This window comes from Drosophila arizonae, chromosome 3 (assembly GCF_054131065.1).
Source record: "Drosophila arizonae isolate 15081-1271.41 chromosome 3, UAZ_ARI_1.0, whole genome shotgun sequence".
NCBI classification, from domain to species: Eukaryota; Metazoa; Arthropoda; class Insecta; order Diptera; family Drosophilidae; genus Drosophila; species Drosophila arizonae.
This window is the reverse complement of record NC_142923.1, coordinates 10667706-10695694: the sequence shown is the minus strand read 5'-3', so window position 1 is coordinate 10695694 and position 27989 is coordinate 10667706. Positions and strand designations below refer to the sequence as shown.

At 38.1% G+C, this 27989-nt stretch overlaps 1 protein-coding gene across 6 annotated transcripts in view; it reads left to right on the top strand.

Annotated features, from left to right (window-relative positions):
* Positions 1-27989, top strand: part of LOC108609655 (semaphorin 1a) — a 179259-nt gene that overhangs the window by 38109 nt on the left and 113161 nt on the right. The window lies entirely within an intron of this gene.

Below are 27989 nucleotides of genomic sequence, written 5' to 3'. Positions count from 1 at the left end.
TTTCTTTGCTCAGCATAAGCATAAAACATAAATCAGGCTGTGTCTTAGCCAAAGGCAACAAGAGTTTTCACTCAAGCCAATACTTTTGGCCACTTTGGCTACCAACTGCCAACTGCCAACTGCCAAGTGTCAGGAGGCAAAGTCTAAAGCTCTGCCCACCTTCTCTGATGCCTGTCTGGCTTGCCATCGTTTCAGTTGCTCGCTGCTAATGATCCGCACCAATGGCGCCCACGTATTGGGCTCTTCCTCTTACAGGCTGCTTGATTTGTGTATAGTTGGGCATTGAACAAAATCTTTTGCTGATTATCTGAGGCTTATTGCAATTCGCAGTTGTGGCTGCCAGTGGTGTGCTTCAAATGTGGCTACAAAGCTGTAAACAAAACTGAGAAACAAGTTTATAACGGGCTACCTTAAAAAATTCATTGGTAAAGAAAAATTTCAAATGAAGGAAAATATTGAACTTATTAAGTAAACAATTGAATTGAGCTGAAAGGAAAAAAGTGGAAATAGAAAAAAAAAAAAAAAAATGTACTTTCAATTTGATGGAATACATAGGTTTATTATACATATATGTACATTTTTTTATTATTATTAATATTTTTTTTTTTTTTTTTTTTTTTTTTTTTTTTTTTTGTATAGAATATATGTTAATAATAAATATGCATGAAATTGAATTTTATCATAGTTCACACTCCGAATTTCCAAATTAAATTCCGAAAATGCTTCTAACAAATATACAGTTTTTTATCATTATTATTATTATTTTTTTTTTTTATAAAACATTTACTTTCTGTCAGAAACTTTAAAAACTCGTTAGTTGAAAAAACTGTTTTCTTTTCATATTCCTTATTACATAGACATATATATATATATTGTTTCCTTTTTTTTTTTAAGTTGTTTTTCCTACATCATATTTTATATTTCCACCCTAAGAAACCTTCCCCTTATATTAATACTCTTAAATGCCATAATTGATACATCAGCTGTGGCATCATTCATCATTCATTCAGCCGAACAACATCATAACCCATTACAATGAAGACTTTGCTTCAATAACTGTTGGGCCAACCCTCGATGTCAAAGTCGTCATTTTCAACGCAACCATCAGCCGCAGCAGCGCATGACAGCAGCCCACGCATGCCATGCCGTTCACTTTGTACAAATCAGCGTCAAGCCATCTTCTCATCTGCCTGCTCCCCCAGCCTAAACGAAGTGCTATACCACAACATATCGCTGGCTCGGCTTGAAACAAATGTCTTCCGTGTTGCCAACTTCCGTCGCGGCGAGCCCCTTATTCCGTCTGTTCTAACCGGGCTCGATGGTACCTTGTGTTTTCTTCACTTCTCTATTTTTTTTTCTTTGACTTGGCGCAAATCCGTCGCGCAGTTTTCTCTAGTCTTCATTTTTCAGTTTTTCTTTTTTCTGCTCTGAGCCTTTTCATTCTTCAGTATACCCTATAAATGTTAATTGTACGGCATTGAGTTTGATGAGGTAAAACGATATCTGATTTGGTAGAGGCAGAATCTTTAGATTTTGTTTTTTTTTATGAGCTGTTTTATAATTTTGATGAAATGATGAGTATATAAAAGCTGAAGAAATTATTGTCAGAAACAGAAGGGATAAACCATATATAGCCTACAAATTCCATAAAAATTCTAATTGTATTTTACTCTTGAATATCTTATCAACTTAGCCCATGTAAGAGCTCAGATCTCTCTAGCACAGCATGATTAACTATCTCCAGCCTATTACAGAGTATCTCTCGCCTAACCATTTCAAGCAACTAGTTTAGGTTTGTGATTTGGGATGTGCGTGTGTATGTGTGTTTTTTTTTTTTTTCCTGCCCAGATTTATCGCCTTTTATTCATCATTGTCAGTTAGGCGATGTTTTTGCGGCGACGACGTGCAACCGCGCCAAAAGCCCAGCCACTGTCAACGGGGGCCATGGGTAAGGCGTGGCGTTGGCGTTGGCAACGCAATTTGCCGCCACGTCGAAGGCCTTCAAATGTGTCCCGGAACATGGTAACGTTAACGCGTTGCGAAATCTTTCACTTGAGCCCAGAAGGCGCCTTCTGTTTTGATGAATTATTGGTACGCATGTCGCACTGACAATCGGCAAATCAGCTAAGCTTTTCAATATGGCCGCCCAAACTGTGTGTGTGTGTGTGTGTGTGTGTGACTGATGATTTCTGAAACGGACTTCAGTTGATGCCGTAAACAGTTGTGAAATGCTATGGCTATCTACCTCCCGGTAGCATCTCACTTTAAAGCAGATTAGATTTAAAAGTCATTTACGAGTTTTGACCTAAGCCGCTTAGAATGTTGTACGGTCCAAGTGTTTGTCAGCTGAGTATGTATTACCAAGACTATGCTTTGTGTGCTTGTGTGTGTGTGGGAGGGTGGGTGTTTGGGCGCCGTATGGATGTGTCATTACATTAATTTGCGGGCTTATGTCCTGGACCGCTGTTAATGAAATGCTCTTAGTCCCTGGGCTGAAGTGCTTCATGAAAACGTTTTACAATTTGCTCGTCGGAAATGAGAGAGGATGCCATTTGCACTGCTTAAGCTTAGTGGGTGGCATTATAAAAGAATAGTTGTTCTAGTAATTGAGTTTGTTTGTTTGCGGCCAGAAGTGGGTCGACAGCGACCCAGCATAAAGCCACATTGATGCAACACAACATTCTCAAATCAACTCAACTCAACTTAACTTAACTCATTTGCCCAGTTGCAATTCAATTTAAATTGTTTTGTATTGTTATTATATTAAGTGTTTTAAGCTCAAATTACTCATAGTAAATTAAATTTGCAATACATTTAGTATATTTTGTTTGTGCTTAAAGAGGATATTTTATAAATTCATTTGCGGCCTGGAGTTTTGCTGTTAAATATTTGAAGATGAAATATTTCAATTTATTAAAAGCAAATCTAGAGCATATTTCAAAAATGTGTTTTTTTTTTGTTTTTTCAATAAATGTATTTAACAAAATTGTGTTTAATAATTTGACTTGAAAAAATGCTATAAATTCTTTGACAAATATTTAAATTTTTAATTGTTTTTGTCTTTAAAATTTAATTATGGGATTTTTTCATAAAAATCACGCACCTTTATAAATCTGAAATTCCCAAATACATTTTTCCAATTAAAATTCATTTTAGGAAAAAAAAGTATTAATGACTTTATACATTTGCATTGCAATCAATTATTATTATTATTTTGATTTTAATTGATTTCTACACAGAAAATTAAATCAAATTTCGCACTTTTTGCTTGTTTTTTTTTTTTTTTTTTTTTTTTTCAGTTCAATCATTTAAGTGAACTATGCAAGCTGCACAATCGCTTCAAATTAAAAAAAAAAAGAAAAAAGAAAAAAAAAAATGCCCCATTAGTTTTGTTTTGGCAGAGCTACGAAAATAAAGTCGTTTGTTCACTTTTAGCTGGAACCGTTAACAGCTGAACAAAAAAGCGTTAAGAGCTTCGACGGCAAATGAAATGAAGGAATTGCTTTGCTTGTAGAGGAGGCAACGGGTGCTTTCATAATTTACAGCTCGTTAAGTTTTATGGATGAGTGCTTTTCATATATTTGACAGGCAGCGCTGATGACATCTTTTCACTTTTCACCTCTTTGGGGGCGGTCAAGGCTGCTCTCGCTGTTGTTGTTGTTGTTGTAGTTGTTGGCGTGTTTTTCTTTGACGATGCAGCTGCACAGAATTTCTGTCGCCTGGACGGGGCCAAACTGAAAGCATGGCCAAACCCTATTATCGTGGGCATCGTTATGGCCTTCGGCCACTTTGAAGTTGCCCATCGTTGTCTCAATGGCCAAAAAAGCGCTGACATTTTGTCTGTCTGTCTGTGCCGTATGGGCGCTCCAACAAATGCGCCTGCTACGGAGCTCTACCGTTTATGGTGCGGTAGGCAGGCGAAGGCATTTTAGAATTTTAATGTGCCGCCTTCTGCCTTTTATAGCTGCACAATTGACAACAACAGCAGCAGCAGCAGCCCTGGCAGCTGCCAACTGTCCAAGCTCAGCCAGACTTGACCATGGCGAACCACAACGGCAACGGCAACGGCAACGGCAACGGCAACGGCAACGGCAATGGCAACGGCAACGGTTCACATCCAAAAGATACTTTGCTGTGGCCAAGGACCATCCATGTGCTACTGTTAACATGCACATGACGTTTGTCTTTGGACGTTAATCTCATTAAATAAGCAATGTGGTGCAGAACGAAGCGCCTCCATGTATGTGTTGTGTGTGTGAGTCCGCACAATTTCAGATTCTTGCATGTACAGTGGGCCAGAGAATGTGAAAAATGTGAGCATATTAAATATACATATAGCAAAAAAGGAAATGTTAGAAGAAAGCTTTCAAGTAGGTGCTATTTTATAGACCAACGTTATTACAAACTCTGCTTCTGAATAGCTTTTTCCTCTCTTCTATTTGATACGCAAATCTGATCTTGGGATTCGTATAGACAGAAAATCGAATATAAACAAAATTCATTAATTTAGGCATTTTAAATTTAAATATGTTATAATTTTTTTCATGTTAAATTAATTATAATTTTATAAGACTCTCATTGCTTTCGTTTATATTAAATAATTATCAATTGTTGCCCATTGTACATCATTTTAGGCCTTACACTCTAGGTTGCGGTTCCGCTTTTAATGCAAATGCAAATGCAAAAGCGTATTAAGAGCGGCACAAACGAACACAGGCCGCAAAGTAAGCTGCCGTCTGCTGTCGGCTGTCGGCTCTTGGCTGTCGGCTGTCGGCTGTCCGCTGTCTGCAGCCTGTCCAGAGACCAGAGCGTGGAAGTAGAAGCAGCAGTAACTGTAGCTAAAGGCGATGCCAGTTAGTTGGGCGAGCTGAGCAGAGAGCACACACACACACACACACTACTATGAGCGGCAATGTGCATCATTTATGACATGCGTGCATGCAGCATGTTGTATGCAAAATGCAGCATGCAGCATACAGTATACAGCATGCAGTATGCAGTATGTAGTTAGCAGTGGGCTTTGCTCGCTTTGTGTCTGGGTAAATGTTGAGCCATCGATTAGTTTGCTGCTAAATTGCCAAAGCCGCACATTTGCACAGTTGCAACAGCCAGCAGATACTTGACGTGGCTCGAGCAGCTAAAACAGCAGCTAAAAGCCTCATCTGACCTCGAAAACACATACACATACACACACATACACAAACATATATGTATGTATATGCGTCTATCCTGCTGCCGTATGGCACATTTGGTAATACTATAAAGGCTGAGTTTAATTGATGAATTATTGTTGCATTTTGGGTTTTGGCCGTACGTGTGCAGTGGCTGCCACTAAAATGTATCTGCAAGATACAACTGTCTGCGCTGCTGTGTATCTGTATCTGTATCTGTGGCTGTGTCTGCTGCTGTCGTACCAGCGACTTTTGCGGTCTCGCTTCCACCCGACTGTATGCACATAATGCCACTCTGTCGGGATAATACGGCAGCAGCTGACAGCGCAGTCAGCCGTGTGCACCTGAATCATCACATTTCAATTATACAACATAAGCTGTCAAATTGTAGCAAATAATTGCAGATACATTTTGCATCCGCATACGCATGCCCCTCACCCTCCCTCTGTTCTCATTCTGTGTGTGAGCTTGTTGCCTCGTTTTACAGCTATTATTAAGCAAATATCGGGTAAGCCCAAATGAGAAATTGTTGGTTACCTCTGAATACATTTTGATCCGGCAGCTGCATAATGAAGATGAAATATCAAAAGTATGGATGATGATTGAATGCTCATATTAATATTCTGGCCTATTTTAATTATTTATTGATTTATTTTTGCGAATTCAGCGCACGAACATAGTAGATGCTTGTAGTAATTAGTAACTTAGGAATATCAGAGAGAGAGAGAGAGAGAGAGAGAGAGAGAGAGAGAGAGAGAGAGAGAGAGAGAGAGAGAGAGAGAGAGAGGGAGAGTAAGTCTGAGATTCGAATGAAATGTAAATTAATATTTACGAATAAAATTCATGTTCAGAATGTCGAAATTGTGTTTTAAGCTGAATATTAATGAGTAATTAATAAATGACTATATGTGAGATATATTTTAATGATATATTCTAGAATAATTCAGGATACGTTTTAGATTTGACTGAAATGTAAATCAATATTGTTGATCAAAAATAGAAATGCAGACTGTTCGAAATTCCTTTGGAAGTTGTGTTAATTTGTCTTTGTCTTTGTCAATGAGTATTGAATATATGCATATACATATATAAATATCGTAAAGCAATCGTCAAGCATATCTTATTGTATTGAGCAAAAAAGGTAAGTAAGACTCTTACAGTTGCTTTTGAAGCGGTATTAATATTTTAAGGAATAATGACTAGTGAATGCATACTAACAAAATATAATAATAATACATAAAATAAACTAAAAATTCTGTATATATGTATAGTCGATGCACAACTGATTTTAATACGTATACAATACAAAGTTGAATACGAAATTTAAATATTGCCTTTCTCGTTTTTGTGTTTTATATGAAAATAATTAAATGTTTAAATTAAAATCTTAGATAGACACTATACAAAATGTATTTTTCTCAATATCTGTAGAGTATCCCGCAGTCCACTGTCCACATTCGTTATCATTCTCCGTTGTTAAACAAGTGTATAGAATTAGTTATTGTTAGCAAGTTTGGCTCCAGTGCGTCTCTAACGCAATCAGCCATCAGATGAAGTGTGAGGGGTTCGCCTGCAAGCACTAAACCAGCTGGCAACGAGAGCGCAACTAAATCGCACACGTCATCGCCAGCGGACAGCGTACAGCAGCCCAGACACAATCATACCCGAGCAGAGTAGAGCAGAGCTGCTGCCCAGACACAGACCCAGACCCACAGACCAATTCACAAGCGTCCGCTATGAGTTCTACCTCGACACCCGCGCTGCTCGTTCCACCCACTCGTCTCCTAAGGCAAGACGCCGCAGAGGCCATCGACAATGAAATACACATACAGTTGCATTTGCTATCCGTCTTCACTGTTGACTTATTTGCTTTGAGATAAACGCCAAGTTGATTTATACAACCCACCGACAATTCATTCAGCCATTTGCACCAACAGCCAGTCATTCACTCGCACACCCATTCACACATACAAACAGACAAATAAACAAACGTACATTCATTCATTCATTCGTTCGTTCGGTCATTCATTCATTCATGCAAACATGCAGTCAAGCGTACAAAATTCTTGTTTGTTTGTTTCTTTAAGCATTGAGGCAGCAGACGCTGGCAGGGCTGGCTGGACGACGGACTGACGTTTAGCGATGCGCGAGGTCCAGACCTTCAGTGGCAGCTCCTACGGTAGCTGTAGATACTTATCACTCAGCCAACTAACAAACTAACAAACAATTGAAGCCAAACCGGGCGAGAAACTGGCCGTATGTCTGGGCCAGGCTCAGCCCAGTCAGGCAGTCCGTCAGTCTGTAATCAATCCGCATCGAGAAAGAGCGAGACAGATGGAGAGCGAGTTGGAAATTATTCAGGCGTTGCCTCAAGTTGCATTTGAATGTGGCCGTTTAATATCTCCAGTCTCGAATGCAGGCCAAGCGCCCGGGCACAGGCCAAACACTGTGAAGATGGCGTCGACAGACAACTTGTCGACGGCGCCGGTTGCTCCCCCACCAAAACCATCGACGATTGGAGGTCAGAGGGCTCAAATTAGACCCTGATAATAGGGTGGTCGCTGTCTACTGCAGCTGGTTAGCTAGCTTTTCGACTGTGGTGCCCAGTCGATCCACAGACGACCAAACGCCCCAACAAGTCGTCGCTGCTCGATATTCAATTCAAGCAATTTGATTTCTGATTAAAACGCTGACGAAATGAGCTTACTTATTTTTCCATGCCCAACTAGCACATATCTGATTATTTTGTTGTTTTCCTTTCGGCTTTGCCAGCTGTTTGATTTTTTGGGTTCATTTGTAATACCTTTGTGTATCGTTTCATGATTGATCGATTATGATAAATGCGTGTGATACAGCAACTGACAGCTTATTATATATGAAATGTTATTGTCTAATACGTATATCTGGGATATATATATATACGCGGGCGACTGCTACCCCTATTAACTGCCCTTTATCCAGAGATCTAGTGGACTTCTACTTAGTAGCTAAATTTCTCATATGATTTCAACGAGCATGATTTGCTAATTGGCCGCACTTAATATAAATAACATGCTCTTGCTATACGTGTTATACTTCAATTGAATTCAGTAGCTATACACCATAAATAGAACTATCAAGAGCATTTTAGTTGGGCGTTACCGACTACAGAATACTCATTCACGATCAGAGCATTGTAAGATATAGATTTGTGGGACAGATAACTTTTAGAAAATAAATAAATAAAATTTTGTGTCTTTAGTTTCAGATTTGTGGTAGAATTTTTGGGAGTACACAATGGGCAAAGTCATATGAATTTTAGACAATCCTTAGAAAGCATCTGGATAAACGTAAAAGTAAAATTCAGCCGCATTCGCTGATATTACAGGGTATTTTCCAAAAAATAACAAAATTTCAGTTCAGTTTACGGAACGACTGACGAACACCAAGCCGGGCATTGCAGGAAACCAATATGCTCATTTTACTTGCGTGAATGAGTATAAAAACATATATCTATAAATTTCATTTCTGTATATCGTATATATGTATGTCTCACTGTCTTTTACATACGCATGTTTATGTAACGCAACGTGAGGGACAACGGGACAGTGGCTGAATAATGTCGGCTTGGCTTGTGTGCTTAATGGCAATTAATCAGCGGAACTGTCCGCGCCCGAACATGCGTAAACATTAACAGACACACACACACACACACGCAGGCACGCACACTAGCACGCACAGCACACACACGCACAGCCATAAAGTAGTAGAGATGGACCCTTGAAAACAACAGGCTTTTCAGTTGCACGCAGCTGCACGCTGCTCGACCCTAAAAATGTTTTGCTGTAATTAACTTAGATAAACATAGAGCCAGCCATGGGACATTAGCCTTTGTCGCGCATAAGGCAAAGGCAGAGGCGAGGCCTCTTTTGGCCAAAAGACATGCGCCAAGCGTGCGCTTGAACCACCCACAGAACGTACGAGTGGAAATGGTGAGTGGAGAAATATTTTCCCATTTCCCAGCTGCCTGCTGGCTACACTTGCCAGATGCAGTTCAGAAAAAGCTTGCGCAAATAAATCATAATTAGGCATGTAAACATGCAGCAAGTGTGATAGTGTGTGTATGTGCAAATGTATATGTAATATTCAAGTGTGAGTAAAGGCGATTACATTAATCGTGTATTCAGTTTGCTACTGGCAGATTATCAGAGATACAGCTACATTATATCCGCTTATTGATAATTTTCTTAAATTTAGTGTTTAGTATAATCCAAACGATTATTTGATTTAATTTCGATTTAATTTAGCTATAACTTGTACTTTACATTTTTTACTTGAAATATAATTTCATTGATATTTTGACTGTGGATTTTTTTTAAAATTTAATTTGCTGACTATATTATAATATATTATGTATTTAAATATTGGTAATTGATAGAAAAAAGTGTTGTAAATAAATATATTCTTTTAGCTGTTCATTTATTTATTTTTTATTTATTTTTTATTATAATTATAAAAAAATGTATTAAAAATTAAGCAAGTAGGGCTTATAAAATATTATATTGATATAATATATAATTTGATATGCTATTTATTTTAATTTATTTAATAAATATTTCTATATTTTTATATTTACATATTTTTATAAAATTATTTTATGTGTTATTTATGTTTATTTATTAAATAAATAAATCTTTAGAATTTATTTTATTGCCTAATTGGCTTATTCTATTTCGTATTTATGTTTTTATAACATTTACGCAATTTATATTAAATTTTTTTTATTTATAGCCTAGGGGCTCGGCTATAAATAAAAAAATTTAATATAAGTTGCGTAAATGTTATAAAAATTGTAGATTTTGATTACCTGCTGTATTTATTTTCTGCACAGTTTTTTTTGCATTTGCACGCCAAATAAATGACATTTTTTATTTCATTTTAAAGACTTTCGATTATTTTTATAGCATGCTGGCTGTCTGGTCATTATTCCCACAATACGATTCCATTGACTCTGTCTTAATTGCTGATATTCTGTTATTAGAATAGCTCTAATTACAGTAGCCATGTTTTGCACTCTGCAAGAGCGGGTATAATAACTTTGGCAGCAATAATGAGACAAAAACGAAAAGAAAAGCAGAGATCTTAGATATTAGAAATATAGAGTTTGCAAACGAGTGGAGAATTAATGTATGTATAAATGTGTCATTCAATACTATTTATTTCCCCTTTAACTCATATATGATATTGCTCAACAGAGTTAGGGTATTCAGGCATTCCACATTCTGTTTTCTGCTTTCTTTCACTGTTGCCATTGTTGTTTTATTATTGGTTGCATTGCTGTGGCAAGCGTATGTGTGCTCCTCTTTTAATTTGTCTTACTTAATGATGCGTAAATTGCTAGACAGCTCAGCATTCTAGGCGTAGGCGTTGCTATATGCGTTATAGGGTCATTCCCTAGCTGCAAGGCTCGAGGTCAACGTTGCCTCGTCTCATTGCGGTCGGCCGTTGACTGCTCAGAGCTTTTTCATGTTCCGTTCCCTCAAGCGTTCAATTTATGCAAACAGGCCGTTCCGTCAATGTGCATAATTGATTTCATCTTACCTCTTTCTGAACTATGCTTACTTACCCGTAATTACGGTTCACAATTGATGTTAGCATTTACCTAGCCGGGCGACAGTTGTGGCTCTTTTTATTGTGCACCCCCCGTTGTGTGTGGTAAATTATAGGGTTTACGCATCGGCCTCGGGTTGAGCTCACTCTGTGAGTGTTGGTAAAGGGGGCGTGTGCCTTGACGCTCGGAATCTTTTAATTGGCCTATCGCAGTGATTTCCTATACATTTTTTTTTTTTTTTTTTGACAGCCTTTCGCCTTTAATGATGTTTCTGATATTTGAAAATTATTCTATGCAGTGCTTGTTTAATTGTGTATTACGTGTGCTTTGACCTTTTCTAATGTTTTTTTACGTTCTCATTGCAGGTATGTACAAAAGTGACCAAAGAAGTTTCAACAGGCTAAGTATTGTTAAGGATGGGCAAGTTATTTTTGGTTTGTTTGATAAGCGTTGAATTTCTATAATGGAACTGTGATATCCATCGATAAACTGATTATTATCTAAAAAACATTTAGAACTTATTCTTCGGATAAATAATAGATCTATACTTAGACTTAAGCCTTATAAATAAGATCAAAAATTCCTGCTCTGTGAGTAAAGTTACAGCTGTTGAGTTTTGGTTGTTGGATCGCGTGCCATAGACGAAATGTTAAATCCCCTAAATCGCAACGGTCCATTGCAGCGCATCGCGAGTCAGGTGCTAGAAACTTCCACCTCCTGCTGCAATTTATTTTAAGAGCTTATCAAGTTAAAGTTTGGCGGGATCTTTCATTTCAGTGCACGTAGCGAACGAGCTTTTTTGCGGCAGCTTAACCTTTTTGGACGTCATGAAAAGTTGACTCCAGCAGCAGTGGAAGCGCTTAGTGCGAGAGGGCGAGTGCTTTTTTGCAGTGACTGTTGTCGCCATTTGCGTTAAATGTGGCAACAACAGCGATGCGTAATAGAGTCGGTTAGTTGAACTGGGGTGCTTGGTCTTTCTTGTTGTTGTTATATCTTCATTTCTTTTTCTCTCTTTTTTGGTAAGGGTGCGGGCTACTTCACCAGCGCCCACAATTGGCTGTGGCCCACATTGTGTGTGTGTGTGTGTGTGTAAGCTAGCGCTGAATTAAGTCTTTCAAGCAGCCAGCAGTAACAATGGTATGCCCTGCCCTGCGCCATCGCCGGCTGCACAATGTTAGAGTTGCACTTAACTTCAGACACAGGAAAGCCGAGCTGTGTGCATCGTGCCACAATAAGTACAAGGACAACGACAATGACAGCGGCAACAACAGCAACAATAACAACAGCAGCGAGAGCAACGACAACCGTTAAGCAATGGTGTGTGGCTGACAAAAACAAAAGTTGCATGCAACTAGCATGAAATAGCTGCAGCAATTCTTGTTGCCGTTGCTGTTGTTGTCGTTGTTGCTGTTGTTGCCAGCAAAGTCAAGTACCAGGCGATTTTTCTTACACAATAATACACTTTTCCTATTTTGTTGACAGGTTTTCTTTCCTCTTCTTCTTCTTCGGTTTTTCTCTGCACTGCATCGCCCATTTTCTTTTTTAGTCACTCGCTCCATTTCGTTGCCGCATGCCGCATGACGTCACTTAGCGCAGACAACTGTGATAATGATTAAATTAGATTATGGATGCTTTCCATTTTTCACACCATCTTCACATCACAAATACACTAAAGTCCCAGACGCAGCCCCCGCTCCCAGCCCCCAGCTCCACTACCCAGCCCCCAGTCTCAGTTTCAGAGAGCCGAACAACGCCAGTCCGTCACAGTGTATTTCAATTTATGGCGCATCCCATGTGGGAATTCTATGCGGGTGTCTCTGTGTCTGTGCTGCATAAATAATTACCAGCAAAGTTTTATGTTGCGCATATGCATTGTGGGTGCATTTTGATAGAAGCTTCTACATCTATATATGTATATGTATATAGGTATATAGTATATGTGGTCGTATCTTGTAGATAACCAAGTCGGGCACAAGTGCAATGAAGCGTAAATTGAAGTTTATTGACAGTTTTCTTAAGCGCATTTGTTGTCTTTGCCGTTGCCATTTGACTTCTGAGCTGCATTGTGCGAACGCATCTGATAGATACGGCAACGGCAACGACAACGGGAACGGCAACGGCAATGGTCTTCCTTCAGCCTTTGTCTTTGCTCAGTGCGCCGCTTGACAGCGTCTTGTGACAGTTTCAACTTCTAACATATGTGACGATTATAGAAATCATCTGCCAGTACGAAAAGAGAGAAAAAAAAAATGCATATTGATGTGCGCATCGAATGCAATTCCAATTGAAGGGAAGTAACAAATTGCCACTGGCAAAGCTTTGCACGGACGGAAGGAACTCTTTTGAGAGTGTGTGAGCATAAAGTGTATATGTATGTAGTGTAAATGTTATTAGCAGGTGCGAGAGCATATGAAGAATGTCATATTACAGATGTAGGTTATAATATATATATATACATACATTTGCCTGCAAGTCAAGAGAGCAAGAATATTTCATATAATTTTTAATTTTTATATCAAATATGCTTTGGCTTTCCCTGAACCATTGATCCGTACACAGTGTATATTTTATGTGTAATAGTAGCAGTATAGTTATGTATATAATATATATGTAACAAATGTTATCTGGTTATCTGAAAGGTTATAAAACGCAAATGTAGATTTTATTGTAAATATATTTGCATTGAAGTAAAGAGAGAGCAGTGAATATTTCATATATTCAAGGACATTATTAAATTAAATGAAATCAGCGTCTTCAAGTTAAATATATGCATATTTATTAATTTATAACGTGAGGTAATTGAGTTTAATTTGAATCCTATTTGCAGTCAGAAGTGTTCTTGATAAATAATTCAAAGTGAATGTTTATTTAAATGAGTGTGAAAATTACGAGTAAAATGTGAAATGGATACTCTAGAAAAGCAATAACATAAGTCAGGCCAGAATCAGATCGAGATATTTGTGAGCGATCTGGAATTTAATTGGTTTATGGGATGTGTAATTCTCACTTGAATTTGATGTTTGTTTTATGGCTGTCGGGACTGGCTCACTGATAGATAAATAATTTAGGTTGAATTCGGGTCCATGCAGAAGTTAATTATATTCATGTCCAATGCGCTTGAATTTTTCTGAAACCATTTAAATTAGTGAGTGTGTGTGGGTAGCGCAAAGGATTTACAAGCTATTTCGAGCTATGAAAAAAGTGTATCTAACACGCCATATAAAAGACTAATTACACTTTACTAAAAACTTTAACGATGAGTGCCCGCAATCTTGATGCATGAGGGCGGAGCAAGCTGCGAGCGAGAGCAACCGCATTGCTATGAAACGAGATGTTTGAGTGTAAACATACTCGTACACACTACTGCCTGGCTGGTTGACTGAGCCGGTTGAGCTGGTGTGCTGCGAGAGGCGCCACAAAAGTGTTTTGGGGCGTTGCATGTCATACTCACACACATACACACGCACACACACACACACTTACACAAACGTTTGTGTATGCATTTGTATCCGGTGGCAGCAGCTAGCTAGAGCTGTACATCTGTTCTTTGGGGCTGGGCACATGTAAATGCGACTGCGGCAGATCCCAGCCTCAGCCTCAGCTGGACCCATTTAAAAGAGATACAAAGCGCCGTGCGTGCACTAAGACGTTGCAAATGCAACCGACGTGTGTCTGCGTGGTAGTGACAAAATCGCGCTACGTACATATGTACGTGTGCCGGCTTTTGTCAGCCCAGATAGCAGAGCTCCTTTAGCTTGTGCCCCCAACAACATCAACAACAACAACAACAACACCAACACCAACAACAATTGCTACATATGTTCGGAAATTCGCCAGGCAGACAGGCTTCCCAGCTTGGCAGGCACACAGACTATTTGTCATAGCATTCCTTCAACACTGGGATTAAGTTCTCACTTGGCTCCTGGTAGCAACCAAAATATTCTGCTGCACTGCGTCTCTGATTTACAATTGCAAAATGAAAGAAAAAGAAACAAAGCAATGGGTTGACAAAAATGAAAAAAAAAAAAAGAAAAAAACTATATACATATATGTATTTACGTATACATATATTGCTAGTTTCGACTGCTGGATACTCTGTTCGGAGGATCGAAAGAGAGAAAAATTAAATATTGCTTTGATCCACTTTGAGTTAATCATCAGAATATCTTCAACTGATGGGAAGTTTGACTTTATAGGTGAGACTGAGTTGAATAAATCTAATTTTTAGCACTTGAATCGCTCTTTTTATACCCTGAACCTATTGAAAATGTTAAATTAAGGTATAATGGGTTTTCTATATATGTAAGAGAGGAACGCAGTAGCTGAGAGAGATTTCTTCACTAATCTGGCAGAATATGTATGTATATATTCTGAAAATCTATATATATAGAAACTTGACAAAACTGCATATACATATATCTACGATTTTGAATAATTGATAAAAATCTACCGTATTATAGAACAATTTAACTAATCAATGAAAATATAAAAAAGTTTGAGCTTTAATTGTTAATAAATCATCTGCATATACTACATAAATACTAAACTTTCTGTTAGGCCCAGCAGCCAGAGCTACATCGAACATTCTAATTATAAATTAAGCTCTGAAGAGATTATATTCGGCATTTCGTTATCTCTATATTTTTCTGACGTAAGAAACTAATTATCATTCGACTAGAGCAGATGCTCGTGCCTCGAGAGCTCTTCAAATTGCTCTACATGTACTATATTATGTATGTATATATACAATTAACTTCAGTTTACAAAAAAAAAAAAAAAAAAAAATAAATAAATAAAATAAAATAAAAACTTCAACTATAGTTCAAGCTTTTCGTAAGCTTTCTAACCCGTATTAAATATGCGTCGATTCAGCTTAAACATTTCTACGCTGTTTGCTTTATTTACTGTGCAAACATTTCCATTATTTTCATCTGCGAGTTTTATTTTGTATTTTTTGCTGCAGTTTGTTTTAATTTGTAGACAAGACACAGATATGGTAAGGAAAACAAGGAAGTTGAATTCGGATGAAACTAGTTTACATGAATAGTACACAGCGGAGCGAGCTCTCGCAATGTTGACGTTTGATATGTGGAGCACGCCCCATTCCCATGCGCCTTGCCTACAGCCAGCCAAAATGGGGGAGGAGATGCGAGAAACATGTGTCTAAATTCGCATTGGCAAAGGCAACTTCAGCTCTCAAGCAACTCGCGTACATTAAAAATCTACGCTTCCTTCCTACCAAGCTTTTCTATGCCACATATTCAGCTTCAATTCCAGCTCCGCCTGGCGTAGAGTAGAAGCATTTTTGGAATGGGGCAAATGCATTTGGAGTGTTTGCGGCAATGCCAAAATGAAATACATAATACTTAGCAACAAAAAGTTGTATTTTGTTGCTGAGTTGCATTTTTTTTTTTTTTGTATGAGTGGTAGGGGGCGGGGGTGGTGCTATAGAGTACACTCCTCATATAAACATGATTTCGCTCTCGCTCTCCACATGTTTAGCCCACATGGTTTGGCTTGATTTGCTTTGGGGTGGCTTTCGCTTTATTTTTTAATTCAATATCGCTGGGAGGTATTTTTATGTTTTTTAGAAACGACAGGCCCGACGGGCAATCGCATAGGGACGCTCACTCCAAAAGCACACACATACATACACACACACACACAGCCACATACAGAAAATGTTTTGTAATCCGCTTTTAAAATAATGAAAAAAAAAAAAAAGAAACAGAAAGAAAGATAAATAAATGCATTTCGATTTATGTGGGTGAATCGCCAAAATAAAAATATTTCTGTCTGTTGTTTCTCTGAATTGACTATGAGAAAATTTTGCAAATTATGCATGAATGCCTCAGAGCCGATTTAATAATCAATCGAAGTGCATATCCACACTCTGCCAACTATTCCAATTTACGTGCTTTATAACTCGCTCGCTCTTTCACTCCTACCATCTCTCTCTCTCTCTTTCTGGCCAAAGTTTAAGCCACGCCAAAAGTTGAAGCGAAAAACTTTTCACTTACTTCTGCTTCTGGCCGCCTCAATTCTTAACTAAAGCAAACTGCTCATGTTGCGTGCTCTGCCTGAAACAATAAATTTTCCACAGTGAGTCAATAAAATAGCTAATTTCACGCTCCAATTAACCGATTATTGTGCCCGCAAGCCAAATGTGAAGTTGTTAAAGCATTTCCAGAGGGAAAATAAAACTGAAATTTTTATTGATTTCTATACGTATGTGTATAGAGAAAGGAAGAGATTTATTTTATAACAATTAATATACATACAGATTTATACATATTTGTATATTTTATATTTGCGTAGAAATTTTATATTTATTAAAATATATAAACACTTTTGTTTACATCTGTTTTATTATCTTTATAATACAAATATTCTATAACTTATATATGCATCTATATTATTTTATAAATTATATAATTTTTTTCAGCTATAGTTATTCATATAAAAAATAAACATATATAATTTTTTTTTCCCATCTTTTTGCTTTTAATATGATTGATTTATTCAAAGCATCCACTTAATAGCTTCAATTATTATTAATTTATTTAATGTACTCGAATTTCAAATGCCATGCAGGCGAAGCTCAATGTGCTTAGCTTTCATTGTCTATAAATAATTGATATGAATATCAAAGGCCTAAAATGGCATGATATTCTGTTAAAATAAATATTCCACATTTGCTGCAAAACTTGTCTACGTTTCCACCTATGCAAAGAAGCTGAAGCATTCCTTGAATTGCTCTCTTAAGTATTTTAATTTAATTTAAATCTTAAATTTTGCAGTTGTTCCATGATTGCATTTGGTGCATTGTAAACGCTTTGCAGCAATTGTAATGGGAAGTTTGTAGCTGATTTGTTGCATGCAGCTGGCAATAATTCAATGCCCTATGAAGCCACTGTCCCATTGGTGGTTGGGTGGTGCGCTGCGGTGCGGTGCGGCGTCCATACAACACATTACTGAAAATCCAAACACCTTCAACGTCGCCGTTGTCAGTTGTTGTTTGCCTATCAAATGGGGAGACGGTGCTCGCTGTGTCGATGTTGCGCCTGGCGCCGGGGCTGACTGCAACTGCAATCTGCTGTCTGCTGTCTGTTGTCTGGCCTTTTCTGTCCAGGGTGCGGTGCGGTGCGGTACGGGCACGTATGGCATTTGCGCCCGGTTGACGCCTTGAGTGCAATCGCTTGCACCTTTGAAGCGTGTCCGTGTCGCACCACCAACAGCGTCGCTTTTGTTCGGGCACAAGGCCCATTGGATATGGATGATGGGACCAACACACAGTTGCCTTTTGCTATATACATATGTATGTATTCTCATCTGTGGCTGTAGATGTAGCTGTATCTCTGTGTATTTGTACTGCATAAGCCGAAAGGCAAATGATCTAACTCATACTCGCTCTATATATTTATATTTGTTTGCCTTTGCATATGCACAATCTCTGAATACCCTGTAAGTGATGTGGGCGCAAATGATGGATCGATGTAGAAGAAGAACAAAGAGATAAAAATAGATAAAAATGTGATATATAGGTTATAGATATATTATTTATCTGTGTTACATATAATTTTATCCTTATACCTTAGCTATTTTATGTTAGCTATATGTATTTAATGTTTAACATACAAATTTTAGAGCCCTAACAAAAATGTAAATCTACAAATGTTAGAGCCCTAACATAAATGTTATTATAGAAATGTAAATGCACTTTATTGAACGTTCATTTAATTTCATTTCATTTGTACAGGGTATCCATTCAGTTATTTTGCCCTTTTCTCCTCCCAATTTGTGTGGATTTTCGCAAACACATGCGCGCATTTTCAATGCAACATGCAATTTGTCTGAGTTGCAGCCAACCCTCTGGGGGCACTCCCCCAGGCCCCGTTGATGGCCACGCTCCTCTAGATGCCCTCGGGCTTCATCTGCAACTCTTCATCTTCACCTTGTGTGTGTTGCCTTTGCTTTTTGTCATTGCCATTATAATTGATAGCGTATAATTTCGTTGCTTTCCACCAATTCCATTTCCCAATTCGGTTTGTTTCCCTCTATCCGTATCTTGCACTCTCGCTTTCTCGCTCTCTTGGCAGCTGTCTCGCTCGTCAGCGTTTACTTTTATGCAAATTTTCGTGCAAATTGCTTTTAATGCATTTTGAATGCAATTTGCGTTTTGTACGTTGGAATTGAAGTGGTACAAAAACTCGTAATTGAAACTGAAAGATTTTAATTTAATTTGAGTTTCTGTTTCTCTTATCTCCTGCTGCATCTCAGTCTGTCTACCACGTTTCTCTTCACATCTCCCACTCTCCTTCTCTCTCACTCTGTCTCTCTCTCTCCCTCAGTCGTCTGCTGATGTTTGCTTTCGAGGGGAATTTGTGTATATATTTAGCTGACTGCTGGGTGTTTGGCTGCACATGCGGGATGGATTTTGTAGCGCCTGCATTTCGGTGTAGGCCATGGGCATTCATTAAATTGATTTAGATAAAATCGTGTTTTTGTTGACAATAATTACTAGCAAAATGCTGGCCATTGTCGCATACGAATGCAGCTTAATTATGACAAAACTGTTCAAATTGCTGCCTTTCAACCTGTAAATTGTATGTTAACAAGTAAGAAAATTCTAGTCGAGAGTGCTCGACTAGATACTACCCTGAACCCAACAAATAAAAATGCTCATTTAGTATGGCTGAAATTTCAATTTCAATGTATTTAAAAATATAAATAAAATACCAAACTCATTTAATAAAATATAAAAATATTTTGAAACAATTAAAAAAAATTAACATCAGTTGCATCGATCGGGATTCGAACCGCGACTCCTCTATCGAGCGTCACGCTGCTAACACACTAGGCCACCTCACTCCTGCTAGTGGCGCTGGCAAAACTCAAATAGATTCACTGCTGCAGCGCCATCTACCAAAACTAAACGAAACTAACTGCTGATGTGATTCTAAGAATCTGCTAGAATAACCAAACTATTAAAAACGCACATAAAGTATAGTTAAAATTTCAATTTCGGTGTATTTAAAAATATAAATTAAATAGAAAACGCATTTATGAAAATATAAAAATATTTTGAAACAATTAAAAAAAAATTAACATCAGTGTTGCACCGACCGGGATTCGAACCGCGACTTCTTGATCGAGCGTCATCCAGCTAACACACTAGGCCACCCCACTCCTGCTGGTGGCGCTGGCAAAACTCAAATAGATTCACTGCTGCTGCGCCATCTACCAAAACTAAACGAAACTAACAGCTGATGTGATGTTTTTGTTGTAGCTGCTGCACGTGCGTTTGTTAATTGGCCAAATATTTGATTATTTTTTATTAATTTTTGACTGAACGGAATTTAATGAAACTTTCAGCATATGATCTACATATTATATTGAATATTTGAGAAATTTAAAAAAAGAAAAATCATTCACAATTAGCTATAGAGGCATCTGATTTGAACTTGAATGTTTTTAGTCGATAAAAACATAACGGGATGATTTTTCGAATTTTAAAAGCAAACTCGACGTCCGCGCTGTATATACGGTCATTTTAAAAAAAAATTGAAGTCTCTAGCTCTTATATCTTCGGAAATCGACGCGTTCAAACATACGGACAGACGGACAGACGGACAGACGGACAGACGGACGGACGGACAGACGGACAGACGGACAGACGGACAGACAGACAGACGGACAGGGCCAAATCGACTCAGCTCGTCGCCCTGATCAAGAATATATATACTTTGTGGGGTCTGCCACGCCTCCTTCTGCCTGTTACATACATTTCAACAAAACCATTATACCCTGATTTCCCATTTTCAATGGGTTCAGGGTATAAAAATCGCTGATAAATCATGGGTGGAGCAACTCATTGAAATAGAATGAGCAATGCGATAACAAAGAGATTGTGGCTAATTAGATTTAGGTAAAGTGCTCAAAATAAATCTGTGAGGTTTGTCTAAAATTTGGGGGAATTTTTAGCAATGTAAATGTTTTTAAAATATTCATTTAATTTTACACACAATAGTTTGTGCCATTTTTATGTATATTTACTCAGAGTCCTATCATGCAAATAATTGTGCTCGTTTTTACCTTAAAATGATCAGAACTGCCATTTGCCGAGGTAAACATAAATAGAATTTTAGTCATATATAAAATAAACTCAAATCTCTAAATATTTATTATACAATTTTTTTTCGAACTATTCCCAGTTAACTACTCAATAGCTCCAAGTGGAATATAAATATCTTATAGCTTTTCAGATACACTCAAAATAAAACCGCAAACTACGTAACACATCTCTTTAATAAACTCTATTTAAAGTACATTTCACCTAACCGCACTGCTTCAATAAATATTGGACTAGTGAGGCCTGCTTCTCTCTCTCTCTCTCTCTCTCTCTCTCTCTCTCTCTCTCTGTCTTTCACTCTGTATATATATATTTTATATTTGCAAGCCTTATCAAAGACTGCTCAAATGTGGCACTAAAATAAATTGTAACCGAAATTGTGTGGGGGCGAAAATATAAAATAATGCTAGGCCTCAAAGCACGATCCCAGCGGCAAATGCATATTTGGCTAATTTTGATTATTTTACTGCCGCTTTTGGGGATTTTTGTTAATTACCTCAAACATGGCCAGCACACACACAAAAACACACACACACTCTCTCTCTCTGTGTGCGTGTATATTGTACACTCTATTAAAATGGTATGTGAGTGTTTTGGATCCCCGGGCTGCTGGCACTGCTGTGCTCTGATAGAATTTAGGGCTCACTTTATGCTTTTTACGGGCTTGCCATGAATGTGACATTAATGAGCTCTTAGCTTATCCCACAGGCGCAGTCTGGATACGCCACATGGCTGGGACGGGCTAGCATAAAGTTGATGCCATAATTTGTCCTTGAATTTGACTGGCGCATTGTCGACACACACAAACACACACACACACACAGACGCACTATGAATATTCATAATTAAATTGTTATTTAGACTGAATGCCAAACTGCGTGCTCATTTAAAGGTTATGAAAGGTCGTCTTCATATTCTTGTTCCATTACGAGTCGCTGGCCAGCGAAAGGTCCATGCCATGCCCTCAAATACCCTTGTCAAACCAATGTCGGATGTTTTGGATTAAAAATTACTTTATGCGCCAATGAAATGCCATTTTTGCATATGTGTGTGAGTATGTGTGTGACTATTTCGTAACATTTTTAGTGGGTAACGTGAAGTGGCTTCTTCTCAAAGGAGTTCATAAAAACCGGTAAAGTCCCAGCTCTCAAGTCGCCATTGCCTGACGGGCAGTAAAAGTTTCGATTCTCCAACAAAAGTTAAACATAATCCGCAAGGTAAGTCAGCTGCTCAAAAGTTGACTATAACTTGGCATTAATTTCATTAACATCATTTCTCGGACTGTGTGGGAGAGAAGAATAAGCACAAGAGAGTGAGAGAGACAGTGAGACAGAGAGGGACAAAGGCGAGTGCACATTTAATTTGATTGTTTATTGTTTCGTAGAATAAACTGTGGGGTGAGGCCAGGTAGATGTCATAACACTCCACAGCTGCTGGTCATTATAGCGAGGGCTGCTCCAGAACTTAAAGTACATTAAAAAGTTAGACAAATTATTTGAAATCAAATTAGCTAAAGTTTGTGTTGCAAATTTTAATGGAGTTTTCTATGGCAGTTGAAAATGTTTTCTAAGTATATATGCAAATAAGTAGATAGATTTGATTAGGTTCCGAAAATTTGAATAGCGTAGCCTGAGTGATACGAGAACAGAATAGAATCTATTAAAGTTATATTTATATGTATGCAATATACGTTTTTCACCTTAAGTGAGACTTTGAATCATCTCAATTTGACAGCTAACCACGCTGCTGATCTCATTAAATGAGCATATTTATTAAATGAGAATCATAATTTTTGGCAGTCCGCTCATAAAGTAGGCTTCAAATATGCTTCTTGTATATTTGATAGACACTCATAACTTTTTAACCTAAAATAACCCATTTCAAGTCCAGTTGAACACTTCAGCTACTGCGAGCCGAAGGACGAAATTGCTTTTGGTTAAAAAAAAAAAAAAAAAAAAAAAGAAGAGAACAAGAAGAAGAAGAGAAGGAAGCAGAACGCAAGCAGCTGCCTGGTAAAATGAAAAGGTGCCAGACGCTGCTGCTGCTGCTGCTCCTGCTGCTGTTGGTCTTTTAATACCTCAGTGTAGTTGTTGTTGCTTTGTCCATTGCATTGCTGGCTGCTGAACGTCAAGCGTTGTACTCCAGTGCCTGAATTTATGTTTACCGTCGCTCTAATTAAATTTAATATGCATATTGCCAAGCATTTGAAGTGGCCAGCTGTTCAGCTGTCCAGCTTGTCCAGCTTGTCCAGCTGTCCGGCTTGGCCAAGTTGGCCGTTGGCAACAGCGCACTGAGCATGTCCGTCCATCGTTGCTGGAGCTCTGGAGCGGTACAGCTCTGGCTGTATGGGCTTAGCTTGCCCAGCAGGAGAAATTGCGCTTGTGGTCGCTTGCCAAGTGTGTGTGTGTGAGTGTGAGTGTGCTGGAGTGTGTGTGTGTATGTGGGTAATAAATTTGATTAGTAGGATTTACGGGGCATACGGCAACGTAAACGTCAAATGTTCGTGGTGCAGTAAATTTTATGCTAAACAGGAACAGGCAGTTGAATGGCAAGGGCCAAGCGAGGGGTTTGAGATTGGGCGAGGGATTGCGCTTGGGGTTAGGGTTTTTCTTTTTGTATGAGTGGCTTTCTGCCTTGACTGCCTGTCGGCGTGTCCTTTTTTGCTCAGTTTACTGCTGGCTGGCCCATGCTCTTCGCTTCTCTTTCCCCTTTCGTTTCGTTGCGTTTCTTTTGCTTTGTTTTGTTACGTTTAACGAGTTGTTACAATAAAATGTTATTGCATACTTTATGGCGCTATATACACAGTGCGCGCGAGTGTGTGTGTGTTAGTGTGCGGAAGTGCACAAAACAGACAACGCGGCAATGGGGAATAAGGCAAGAGCAGCGGCATATGCAGGACACAGAGCGTCTGCTGCGTCAACGTCAAAGCTGCCGCAAAACGCTTTCGCGTGCGCCATTGTATTTCTAAATATAAAATGGCGACGGGACGCCATTTAAAAACGACTGGTCGCGGCAGTCAGAAGGAGACAGTAGGAGAGAGTGAGAGAAAGAGAGAGCTAGCATGAAGTACGCTAGCAAAGTGCTTTTGTCTGACTGCCTTTGGCAGCATTTCCGCATCCTTTTGACTGAGGCGAAGGCCGCATTTAAAACATTTCGGCACGGCCGTAATTAGTGCAACCGAAAAATGCTTACAAAATACGCGCTGGCCGGCTAAAAAGCACGGCCTTTGACGTTGATCAGCACATAAACAATTGCAGCGCAAATTGCTTGCACCATCAAAGTCAGTTGCTGCTGCTGCTGCTGCTGCTGCTGCATCAGCATCAACACGCTCATAATTAACATCATCATCAGGCCATAAAAAATGGGCAGCAGTTGCCAGGGAGCTGTCGAGATTACGCGATAAAGCACAACGTGAAATGCAGCAAAGGAATGGATAAGCGACGTGGCTAAAATGAAATTTATGCTTTGCTTCATGCTGTCTCACTCTCCGCCCATCTCACGCTCGCCCTCTCTCCCCTTTCGCTCTCTCTCTCTCTCTATTTCTCGTTCTGTCTTGGTTTTTTCCGCCGATTTCCCTCTGAATTTCTGACATTTTGGCACATTTCTGGCCGTGCAGCGCCTGCTGTGCCGCCGCCATTTTGTTTGCAGCCAGCTCCTCTTATTTTGCATTTTTTCCTTTTGGCCGCTGTTGCTGTTGGCCCCATCCTAATACGAAATGCAATCCTGAAACTCCAGTTCCTGACTGTTCGTTTCCCCTCTGCCTTGCATCCGCACTGAAATTATGCGCATTGGGCTTCTTTTGCTATTGAAATTTTAGGATTTTCGTTGTTGGCTTTTGCAATTGCTGAAATAGATGGGTAGAGCCAAGCTCAGCTCTCTTTTTCTTATTTTTGTTGTTGTTGTTGTTGTTGTGTCGTTGGCAAGCCTTTTGCGGTTCTGTTTGTGGCAAACTGAAAAGAAAATTTGGTTGTTTATGTTGGTCAATTGAAATGCATTTGCTTCATGCTGTGGGGACATAAGTCTGCATTTTCAACTTGGCTTCATATGAGTGCAGGATTTGAGGAATTTCGAAATGAAAGCTGGAAATAAATAGATATAAGTTGTCAAATATATGGGAGATGAGGGGAAGAGGAGATGCATTCAATGAGATATCAATGAAATCTGTGCAGTGTATTTTGATTATTCTTTTGTTATTTTTTATACCCTGAACCCATTTTCAATGGGAAATCAGGGTATAATGGTTTTGTTGAAATGTATGTAACAGGCAGAAGGAGGCGTGGCAGACCCCACAAAGTATATATATTCTTGATCAGGGTGACGAGCTGAGTTGATTTGGCCCTGTCCGTCTGTCTGTCCGTCTGTCCGTCTGTCCGTATGTATGAACGCGTCGATTTCAGAAGATATAAGAGCTAGAGACTTCAAATTTTTTTTAACATGTCCGTAATTACAGCGCGCATATCAAGTTTATCATTAAAATTCGATAACTCATCCCGATCTTTTTTTATCGATAAAAAACCTTATCGAAAACCAGTTATAAAATTATATCGTCTACACCTTTACTGCTAGAGTCTCCAAATTTTTAATGTATGCTTATATGCAATTTATACAATTTCGGTTTTTGTTAAAATTTACCCCCCACCCTTAAATTCACCCCCTCACCCTCACTTTTGTAAAAAGCGTATTTCAAATACTAGAGACTTGTGCTTTGGCAATTACATGCATATCCATGTTATAATCATAATCTGAAAGTTTCATGAAGATCGTACGTCCATAAAAAAGTTATTAAACAATTAAGTTCTCATAGTAAGCGCACACTGCAGCCCATGCGTTTATGCGTGGGTGCTTGTGTGTGTATGTGTTTGTGTATGTGTGTGTATGTGTTTGTGTATGTGTGTGTGTATGTGTATGTGTGTGTGTATGCGTTTGTGTATGTATGCGTGTGTGTGTGTGTGTGTATGTGTGTCTATATGCGTGTGTGTGTATGTATGCCTGTGTGTGTGTGTGTGCGTGTTTCTTGTGTAAGCTGAAAGACGCGAAAAATTATTGAAATATCTATTGCTCCAAGGGTTCAGGGGATCTCGTAGTCGAGCAGTCTCGACTAGAACTTTCTTACTTGTTTTTTTCTCCTACTGCGCTCAGAAACAGAAGTAAAAATATGTAATAACTCACTGCGTGGTTTAATTAAAACTGTTCTTTTTTTTTTTCTTTTTTATGTCAAAGAATTCTTTTTTAACGACGCCTAGGCATCGTCGCTTGCATTATTAAAAAAAAAATAATAAATAAATAAATAAATATAAAAATAAAAATAATCTAACTAAGTATACAAAAGCCTGTTTTTTTTTTGTTTTTCCTTAATTTATGTTTATTTGAGTAACTTAAGATTTGATTCATAAACTTAAAAATATATTAACTAAATTCGACTAATTCTTTCATTTCAGGTAAATATCTTTTACATTATATTAATCAAATGGAGGAGGCTCCCTTTAAAGGTTCTAAGTATAACTATATATAGTTGCAAATATACCATTTTATTATTATGGTAATTCATTTAGGGGCGGCTAAGTTACTAGACAAAAGTTTTTGCAAATCTAAAAACTAGTTTATGTCGACATAGAACAATACTATATAAATGCAGCTATCAACAATATAAAATGGCAGAGTGCTGTCTCGTTAAGCAATTTATAACAATTTTATAATACTCATACATAAAATTGAAGTGAATTTTTTCATTAATTTTTTATCATATTGATTTCTGGCTTATGACGCCGCAACATTTTGCAAAGCAATGGGATATTGCGTTTACCCCAACACTTGATTTAATTATACAGTTTTAATCAGAGAATTGATGCGTCGTCGCCGCAAAAAAAGAAAAAAAAAAAAAAAAAATTAAGATTTATGTGCACTTAAATAAGTTTCATTTCAGCACGCAAATTGTCAAGCCGGCAATAATGAAATTATTATTTCATTTATATAATTAATATTATTTAAACGGAATATTTAAAACATATAGTATTAATTACGCACATCTCAGACCCGCTCAGTTTGTGTGTGTGTGTGAGGGTGTGGGTGTTGGAGACATTAAAAAAAAAAAAGGCTAATAAATCAGCTGAAATTAATTATATATAAGATGGCGGGGGGCAGTCGAGTGCTCCATAAATGACAGCGACACTTACGGAAACGTGCTCTACACGTGGCCGGTCAGGTGGGAGGGTGGAGGTTAACTCTGTATTGATATTACAGTTATGTGCATAATAAGTGCGCATTATGCTGCTTAATCCAGACAATAAAGCACAATTACAACAGCCGCCACCAACTATGTGGCAAAAGCCGCAGGCTGTTTGATATGAAATTATTGGCATGGTTTATTCGCCAATGTGTGTAAAATGCAGCGACAAATAAATCCGGGAATATTGCGGGTGTGGAGGGGGGAGGGTCAGCATTATGGGTCGGGTCGTTCCAGTCGGCCATGAAAATATGTTGGTGGCATTAAGCGTATATTGCGAATATTGTCTTGTCAATAATGCCCTGACACTGCATTTCCAATTAAACTTGTTCATATTAATTTCATGGCAAAGAGCTTAATGCATTTGTAAAGAGCGCAGCTTTGCACTTGAATATATGCATGAATGGAAATGCCTTGAAATGTCAATTTCCATTTTGTATTGTGAATTTAGTTGAATGGCATTTTTATTGGGGTCAAATGTTGTAGAAAAACTGAAAAGATTAAATTGAAAATGTAAAAAGAAATGTTGGCTGTAATAAGTCGAATAAGCTGTTTAACTATTTATACCCTTTTCTTATGCAAGTACTTAGAATATAGAAATAAGATATTTTAAAAATTTTTTATCAGTTTACCTAAGTTAAAAGGAAAGATGAATTGACAGATTGTCAAAGAAGAAAATATTTTTTAATATATTTTGGCAATTAAAGACCAAGAAATAGATTGATTGCACCATATAACTAGTATACGCCATTCAAACTATCGATGAGTATATTAGCAAAATTAAAATAAAATAAATTGTTATCAGTTGACATGAGTGAATCTAAAATACATCGAGTATATTCAAATGCATTCTGATCTACTCTAAGTAATTAA